At 32.9% G+C, this 8873-nt stretch overlaps 1 protein-coding gene across 5 annotated transcripts in view; it reads right to left on the bottom strand.

Moving 5' to 3' along the window:
* Nucleotides 1–7751, bottom strand: part of sox13 (SRY-box transcription factor 13) — a 675553-nt gene extending 667802 nt beyond the window's left edge. For 2 of the 5 annotated variants that reach the window (NM_001365489.1, NM_001365490.1), the window contains 1 exon segment: nucleotides 7506–7751. The gene's annotated coding sequence lies outside the window, so the exon portion shown is untranslated. 5 annotated transcript variants of the gene reach the window in all.
* Nucleotides 7752–8873: the final 1122 nt, after the last annotated feature.

Here is an 8873-nt window from a genome sequence, read left to right as displayed (position 1 = left end):
ATCTTATTACTGTACATCAGAATGTACTTCTTAAAGTAATTACAACAATTAAATCTTTATAAAATAATAAGACCTGTTCTTGAGTGTTTTAATAATGAGACCATTTGAAAAAAGCATTCAGTTTCAAAAAAAACTGTAGATACTATAATAATTATACAAATTTTAGTTAGCTGTTGTTAAATTGATTTCTAATAATCAGACAGGCTTTTAATGACTCAATTTATCTTTAGAAAAATGGAAATTGAGGAAAAAATAAAAGCATTTAATCCCATAGAAAATCGTTGATATGATTATTTTGACCCAATAAATGATCAAACTTCGACAACTAAAAGTTTTCACCCTGCAAACGTCAAAATACCAGTCATTCAATTTCCCCCGGTGCAATCTGCAGCCTGTTTGCTTGAGTGTGAATTAATATATAACAATTCTTGATTAATTTGTAAAGAAACAAATCATGAGGTTTCAGAAGTCTATTAAAATATCAACCTGCAGGAACACTAGCCTGTGTTCTCAAAGTTCAGAGCGGAGAGTAACGCAGTTCATGCAAATATCTGCACCGCTCTTTCCTGGTCACATTCACTACTTCTCAAAGCGGCCTTACTGTACTAGAATGACAGTTTATCCCACTGCCAGCCAACATAGTAGCGCATTTGTGTTTTTACACATGACAAACAAACAAATGAAGCCCACACAAATCTGTTGACAATATTTGCACTGACGTTATTATTCAGATTAATGTAAATGATTAAACTGTATAGTTTATTGCATTTAATGTGGCTTTTATAGCATACAGACATATTAAATAAATTACAATTGAATTCAGTGTAGTAAAGTGTGTAGTAAATAAACTTTTATACACACTTTTCTTTCACTAAAAAAAGTTAAACACTATATAAAAGCAAAATTAAATAAATAAATAAAAAATAAATAAATAAATATAAATGCAAAAATGAATAAAAAAATTAAATAAATAAACATAATTAAATTAACGAAAACAAGTAAATAAATATAAATGATGCAAAAATAAATAAAAAATAAATGCAAAATAAATAAATATGAATGCAAAAATAAAAATAAAATAACTAAACATAAATAAATACAAAAATATGTACATATAAATATATAAATGCAAAAATAAATAAATATAAATGCAAAAAAGTAAAAATTAATAATACATAAATAAATAAAAACACATAAATATAAATGCAAAAAATAAATGCAAAAATAAAAACTAAATAAATACAAAAAATAAATAAAAATAAAAAGATATAAATAAAACACATAAATAAATATACATTACACAAATCAGATTTTATATATTTAAATTAGAAATATATACTATATATATATATATATATATATATAGAAAACTCCTCAAAACTACAATCTAAAGTCATGGGAACCTTTCTATTACCTGAATAGCACATGTTTGCTTTTCCATGCCTCTCATTTCATTCAACATAATTCTTGCCCCAATTTAAACAATTACACATTCAGGGCAATAAATCCACCCTGCAAATTGCCCCTGAAAGCTTTATGTGAAACCCTTTGTTCAACTTCACACCCAAACCAGCATATTCACTCCAAATCAAAGTCAAGTTCAAGCTTGCAAAACTTCACCTTTTGCCCATAACGCTTTAATAAACCTGAGAACACGCAGAACAAACACAATTGCGGCAAAACAAAATGCACACCCGCAACAAAAAGGATCAAACATCAGGTCATTAAATCTCTCATTTAATAATATAATATAATATAATATAATATAATATAATATAATATAATATAATATAATATAATATAATATGATATGATATGATATGATATGATATGATATGATATGATATGATATGATTTGATATGATATGATATGATATATGATATGATATAATATAATATAATAATCATATTTTAAATAATATGCAAAATAATGTGCAACAAAAATTCTGTAAAAATGCATTGGGAAAATATTGTTTCCAGCATGCAATAAATCTTAAAAGTGACAAAACTTGTACAAATGCATGAAAACTTATTGTAGAAACACTAAAAGCACGCAAAGCAATGCTCACCTAAAGGGTCCGTGTTCAGCGTTACGACAGAAGTCAGAGTAATGCTCGTTCTGATAAGTGGCTGTCAGGGTGTCTGCTCAAACTTTCTCTGATCTACATGCTTTAATGAAGGTCTTTCTAATTTCCGCTGTGGGTCTGAAAGCTCAGCTCATGGTAAAGAGAGAGGGGAGGTGGAACATAAAATAAGAAAAAAAAACTGAAGGTTTTGGGAACTCGTAGGCGATCAGTGAAAAGCTAATGGCACTTTCCAGTTGACACCGCTCACCTGCGGAAAGCCATTTTAACATTTCGGACAAGAATACTTGCCATGGGATTATTAATAGACGACTTCTATATGTTTCAAGTGCTGAAGATTTAGAATGGATCTACAAACACATTACAAATGTTGTAAGCGCAATGCAATTTCAACTCTTTGACAACATTATGCGGATGTAAGCGACTTTAGATGAGCATGATCGTTATCGATACAACTTTTGGCAACACTTTAGTAGACAGACAAGATCTCACTATTAACTAGTGGCTTATTAAATGTCTATTATTAAAAACTGTAATTAACACTGTAAAAATGACTGGGTTCCACACAATTCCTTCATGTTGTTCCAACACAAATCGTTCATGTTAACATAAGTGGATTCAACTCAGTAATAATAATTAGGTTGTCCCAAAAACAATGTAATAAAAGTATTTCAACTTATTTTAAATCAGTCGCTTGAACAAGCAGCAAAATAATGTGTAGTCTAAAGTACATTATATTAGTCTACAATCCTTAAAACTAATACGTAAACACAATTACCACCTCAATAACTATTAATAATGAGCAAATTAGACGCTTATGAGGCTAAAAGTCAGTTCATATTTCATCAATAGCAAGAATTGTACCTTAAAATACAGTGTGACCCAACTTTTTTTTTGACTTGCAATTATCTAACATGATGTAGGCTCTGAAACACTGAGCTCTTTGACTGCGAGGCTCACTCAAAGCGTGAAGATGATTTGATGGACAGCCGCAGTGATCGAACGCATTTATCAGCGCGCGCTTCTCTGGCCTGCTCTGTTTGATTTCATTGATGCTGTGGCGAGCCCTGAAAAACTCACTTAACAAGCCATTGTTGTCTCTCTCTCATCAAACCCCGGCTCAATAGGACACATGAAACAATGCAGACCCGAGCAGAAGAGGTCAAAGTTTGAACAACACAAAGAATAGACTTTTGTTCGCTCGCCTGTCCTAGCTAAACTCTCTCCCCGATGGGAAATCATGTCACGAGGTTGTCCGCTCGTCAGCGTTTGCAAAGGTTTCAGTCAGGAGCTGTTCTCAGCACGGTTGGAGCTTTTCTGTATTTTACACTTGACAGTTCAGCTCAAAAAAAGTGCTTAGTTACTTCACTTAAAGTAAACACACCTGTGATAACTTGGAACTCTTAAGTTGACTTCATTTTATAATAATGCACAGTTCATTTACTTAAAATAAGCGAGTAAACCCATTTTCTTAAAATTAAGTCAAGTCAACTAATCATTTTAAAAGCAATGAGTTTACTCACTTTTTAAAGTCAACAAATCGCTTTAAATTCTGTGGTTTTACTTTAAGTAAAGTCAACTAACAGCTTTAAAAATGTGGCTTTATACTCAACAACCAATTTAAAAGCAATTGGTTTACTCTTGTAATGTAAAGTCAACTAATCGCTTTACTTAAGTGAGTAAACCAACAGATGTTAAAGTCAACTAATCGCTTTACTTAAGTGAGTAAACCAACAGATGTTAAAGTCAACTAATCGCTTTTAAAATCAGGGATTTTACTTAATGTTTAACGTAAAGTCAACTAATCACTTTAAAATAAATTGGTTTATTCACTTTTTAAAGTTAACTATCACATTAGAAAACAGTGGGTTTACTCACGCAAGTAAAGTCAACTAATCACTATAAAGGTAACGGGTTTACTCCCTTTCTTAGGTAAAGTTAACTAATCGCTTAAGCGTGAAAAACAACAGATTTTAAACTTATCTAATCGCTTTAAAACAACTTGGTTTACTCATTTTTTAAAGTTAACTATTACATTAAATAACAGTGGGTTTACTCACGCAAGTCAACTAATCACTATAAAGGCAACGGGTTTAATTACTTTCTTAGGCAAAGTCAACTAATCGCTTTACTTAAGAGAGTAAACCAACAGATTTTAAACTCAACTATATCGCTTTTAAATCAAATGGTTTACTCACTTTTTAAAGTGAAGTCAACTAAATGACTTTAAAATCAATAGGTTTACTCACTTTCTTAGGTAAAGTCAACTAATCGCTTTTTTATCTGTTAGTTTACTCATGCTCTTAAGTCAACTAATCGTTTTAAAACTTGTGGGTTTACTCACTTAAGTAAAGTCAACTAATCGCTTTAAAATCTGTGTGTTTACTCACTTAAATATAGTCAACTAATTATAATAAAATCAATTGGTTTACTCACTTTTTAAGTAAAGTCAGCTAATCACTTTAAAATCAATGGGTTTACTCACCTTTTAAAGTGAAGTCAACTAATCACTTTTAAATAAGTGGGGTTACTCATTTTCTTAAGTAAAGTCAACTAATTGTTTTAAAATCAATTGGTTTAATCACTTTTTAAAAGTCAACCAATAACTTTAAAATTAGTGGGTTTACTCACGTACATTCCAAAAAAATGATGTAAAAATGATTTAAGTGTTTAGGGAAGTCAAATATCTATGACTTATTTCTATGACTCTTTTTTTAAAGTGGGATACAGGTAAATATTATAAATGTGTCTCTTTATTTAGTGTCTAATTGCAAATGTCTGACCATTCACACAATTAAAGGCATTTCATTCAGAAATGAAACCAAAAGAAGACTCTTTGAAGAATTTTGGAAACCTGCAACCACTGACATTCATAAATGGGAAAAAAAATACTATGGAAGTCAATGGTTACCGGTTTCCAACATTCTTTAAAATATCTTATTTTGTGTTCAACAGGGGGGAGAAAACTTGAATTGGTTTGGAACAAGTCAAGGATGAGTAAATGAAAATTCTTTTGATAGTTAACCTAGGAATTAACTAGGAATAATCTTTATTTGTCTCCCCAAGGACATTTTTGTCTTGGGCAACGGTTAATGATTAGGTGAGTAATTTAAAATATCTAACAGTGTTAGTTTGGATAATTATTCCCCCAAATGTGTTGAATGGAAAATCCCAACATGCTTTGTCAATTTAACAGTGTAAAACATGCATTTCTCCTCACTTTTCCATATTGTTGTCAAAACTGAACAAAAATACTTCCCAATCTAAATTTTATAAATTTTATTTATATTGAAGGCCAATGCCTTCCCAATCTACCTGAATCCTATGTATATTGAAGTATTGATCACTGGAAAACCCCTATCAGTCCACTATTAGATTCAAGACTCAAACAAGCAATGCATTTCCAGTATGTCTCCAATCCAAATTTCAGCCTTGACCGCCACATACAATCAACTTGCAAACTGAACTGGGCTCACAAACCGGAAGTATAGACCCACTGACAGCTAGAGAGAACCACCGCTGGCTTACTGACCTCTCAAACCGAGCACAAACATACAAAGAGACGTAGAAGAATGGAAGTGAAACATAGAGCGAGGCAAAGAAGGAGAATCAGGCATAGCGTAAACATAAGATGGGGAAAAAAGCAAAAGGTCACAGACTCCCTACTGACATGCAGCTTTGTGCGCAGCCAGTCACCGTGAAGCCAAACACTTCGCCAACTTCCCCTTTAATGATCCGTCAACAAGCTCCATCACAATAGAGGGGCACAACTCAGGTGCTGGAGGTTCATCATAGCGGGATACTTTCTACCTGCACCGGCACGACAGCCTCATGTGCACGCAGTAAAATGTCTACTTGGAGCTCATTATCAAAGTTTAACACCTATTCAACGATTGCGCCACAGTCGGTCTGCCCCGAGGAGCTCTGCTTTCTGGTTATTCCGGAAGGCTGATATTCTTCAACAGAGAGATCAACTATTCACTTCTCACTGGAAATCTGTCAGACCTGTCAGCTGCATGAATAGCAATTGTTAGCAGGTGTCCAAATAATAATAAAAAAAGATTTAAAAAGAAATGTTCAGAAGCAATAAAAACAAAGTCGAGCCATTGAAATCACACAGTCATTTTAAACTACTAATATATCAGTGATAGGTTATACTTTTATTTGTTTAGCTTATGTAGAATAAGCATGCCAATAAAACTATAGTTAATAATAACATGTGCAATTAATTATGCACTTTTATTTCTAAACAAAATATAATATCTTAAAAATTTTGTTAAATAATGACAAAATTACTCACTTAAAAGTGCAAATGACTTATTAAATGAACAACTATTTATGATTTGGTACTTATTGATGTCCAATTTAAGTGTTAAATATGTGTTAGTGCATCTTATTTGTTGTCATTAAACTTCAACATGTATAAAGTCCTGCTTTGAGCTCTTTAAATATGATTGAAACAATAGTCTTTTCGTTGACTTAAAATGCACCTAAAATTAAGTGGTAAATTGTACATGCTTTTTGAGCATAGTAAAGGGCGTACACATCACATCATTAAGTTCTCCTTTAAAGTTTAGAGATTTAAAAATCTGACAAAGCAATCCAAGGGGAAAATACATTTAATTGTTTGTTTGCTTGCTTTAAGTTGAAGTACAAGATCACCCCATTATGAGAGTCATTTAACTGTTAGTCAAACTATTATTCAAATGTTGCCTACTCGTAAAAGTTCGTCAAACTCAAACTCCTGACGTAGCCTGTAATAAAGTTGGTTTTATATTCACACATTCAGACTATATCCTTAATGGTATAATTTCAGAAAAGTATCCTTTGCAAATTGTAAATATGGGAATTCATTATAGCCAATGGCTAGCAACGTACAGCATTGATCACGGTCAATTAAATAGTGCCAATTTTGTTTTTAAGTCGTGTAATTTCAGACCGAATATTCACATTAGTATGGTAAACACTGTTTGGACTAGGGAGATGTTGTCTCTGGACGAATGTTCGAATACAAAACCAACTTACCTCAATTATAATGAATGGCTGCAATGTCTTTAAGAGGAAATTAAACACGTTTACAACTCACTTTAAAAACAATAATTCAATGAGCAGCGACGAGGTGAAAGCAGGTTGTCATTTCCTAACAAACACCAAGCACGTATACACGCGGTCTTGACACACAAAAACAGTTTCAGATGAAGGAACGAGCTCGTTTGATAGAGAAATGCGAGTCAAAATGAGATTTGTTTACTCCGCAGGTTCACTAAACGGCTGTTTTGACTCTACGCATGGATGAAACGCAGACACATGTACATGACAGAGCATCAAAATCCTCATCCCACTCATATACGTCTGTTAGTTTTACTTGGTGCCAAACACTCGTGCGTAAAGTTTCAAACAAAGCGGCGTTTCCCTACTTACCAACTCCAAAAGACCCGTGCGCTCCCCAAACTTTATTCCTCCAGTCTTCCCGTGCTTCTGTGGGCCTGCAGAGCCGATAACGCCGCATGCAAAATGTGGTTTTCCCTCAGCGAGTAATAACATACGCTTCTCTGCCTGTGAAAAGCTGACAGCAGGAGCAGACCGAGACCCGGAGCGCACAGCTGATGAACGCGATCCAGCCTCCCTTCAGTCCACAATGACTTTCTGGTGTTCAGTTTCCAACATTCTCGCTCCTGCCGCCTGTCATTCACCTCCCTCTTAAAGGGAAAGCTCTTTCTCTCCGGGTTTCCCTGGGCAGAGGGAAAAACGCTGGAAACCCTTCAAGAGATGCTGTGTTTATGGGGACCTGCTGTTTCAAGATCCAGTTCTATCATTTAGATGCAATTAACTATTAATGAAGCTTTGTTTTAGAGCGCTTCTTCATTTTAGTCAGATTTTAAAGGGGTAGTTCACACAAAAAAAATTATGTATTTACTGTTTACTCGCCCTCAAGTCATTATGAGTTTTTTTAATGTTGAACCGACTTTTTCAAGATCTAGTTTGATCATTTAAACGTATTTAAAAGTTAATGAAGCTTGGTTTTACAGCGCTTCTTCATTTTAGTCAGATTTTAAAGGGGTAGTTTACACAAAAACTGAACATTTATTTACTGTTTATTCGCCCTCAAGTGATTATGAGTTTATTTTTTATGTTGAACATGGAGACCTGCTTTTCAAGATCCAATTTGATCATTTAGATGTATTTAACAGTTAATGAAGCTTTGTTTTAGAGAGCTTCTTCATTTTAGTCAGATTTTAAAGGGGTAGTTCGCACAAAAATGGATTTTATTTACTGTTTACTCGCCCTCAAGTGATTATAAGTCTCTTTTTTACTGTTGAACCGACTTTTTCAAGATCTAGTTTGATCATTTAAAGGTATTTAAAAGTTAATGAAGCTTTGTTTTAGAGCATTTCTGCATTTTAGTCAGATTTTAAAGGGGTAGTTCACACAAAAACTGAACATTTATTTACTGTTTATTCGCCCTCAAGTGATTATAAGTTTCTTTTTAAATGTTGAACCGACTTTTTCAAGATCTAGTTTTATCATTCACATGTATTTTAACAGTCAATGAAGCTTTGTTTTAATGCATTTCTTAATTTTAGTCAGATTTTAAAGGGGTAGTTCACACAAAAATTCATGTTTATTTACTGTTTACTCGCCGTCAAGTGATTATGAGTTTCTTTTTTAACGTTGAACCGGCTTTTTCAAGTTCTAGTTTGATTATTTACATGTAATTAATTACTTTTTAATTTAAAGTTTAAATTAACCCTTTTAAAATCTGCGTAAAATAAAAAGCAATGCTCTGAA

This window comes from Danio rerio, chromosome 11 (genome assembly GCF_049306965.1).
Source record: "Danio rerio strain Tuebingen ecotype United States chromosome 11, GRCz12tu, whole genome shotgun sequence".
Lineage (NCBI taxonomy): Eukaryota > Metazoa > Chordata > Actinopteri > Cypriniformes > Danionidae > Danio > Danio rerio.
Note: the sequence above shows the minus strand (reverse complement) of the source record. Positions and strands in the feature narration are given on the sequence as shown.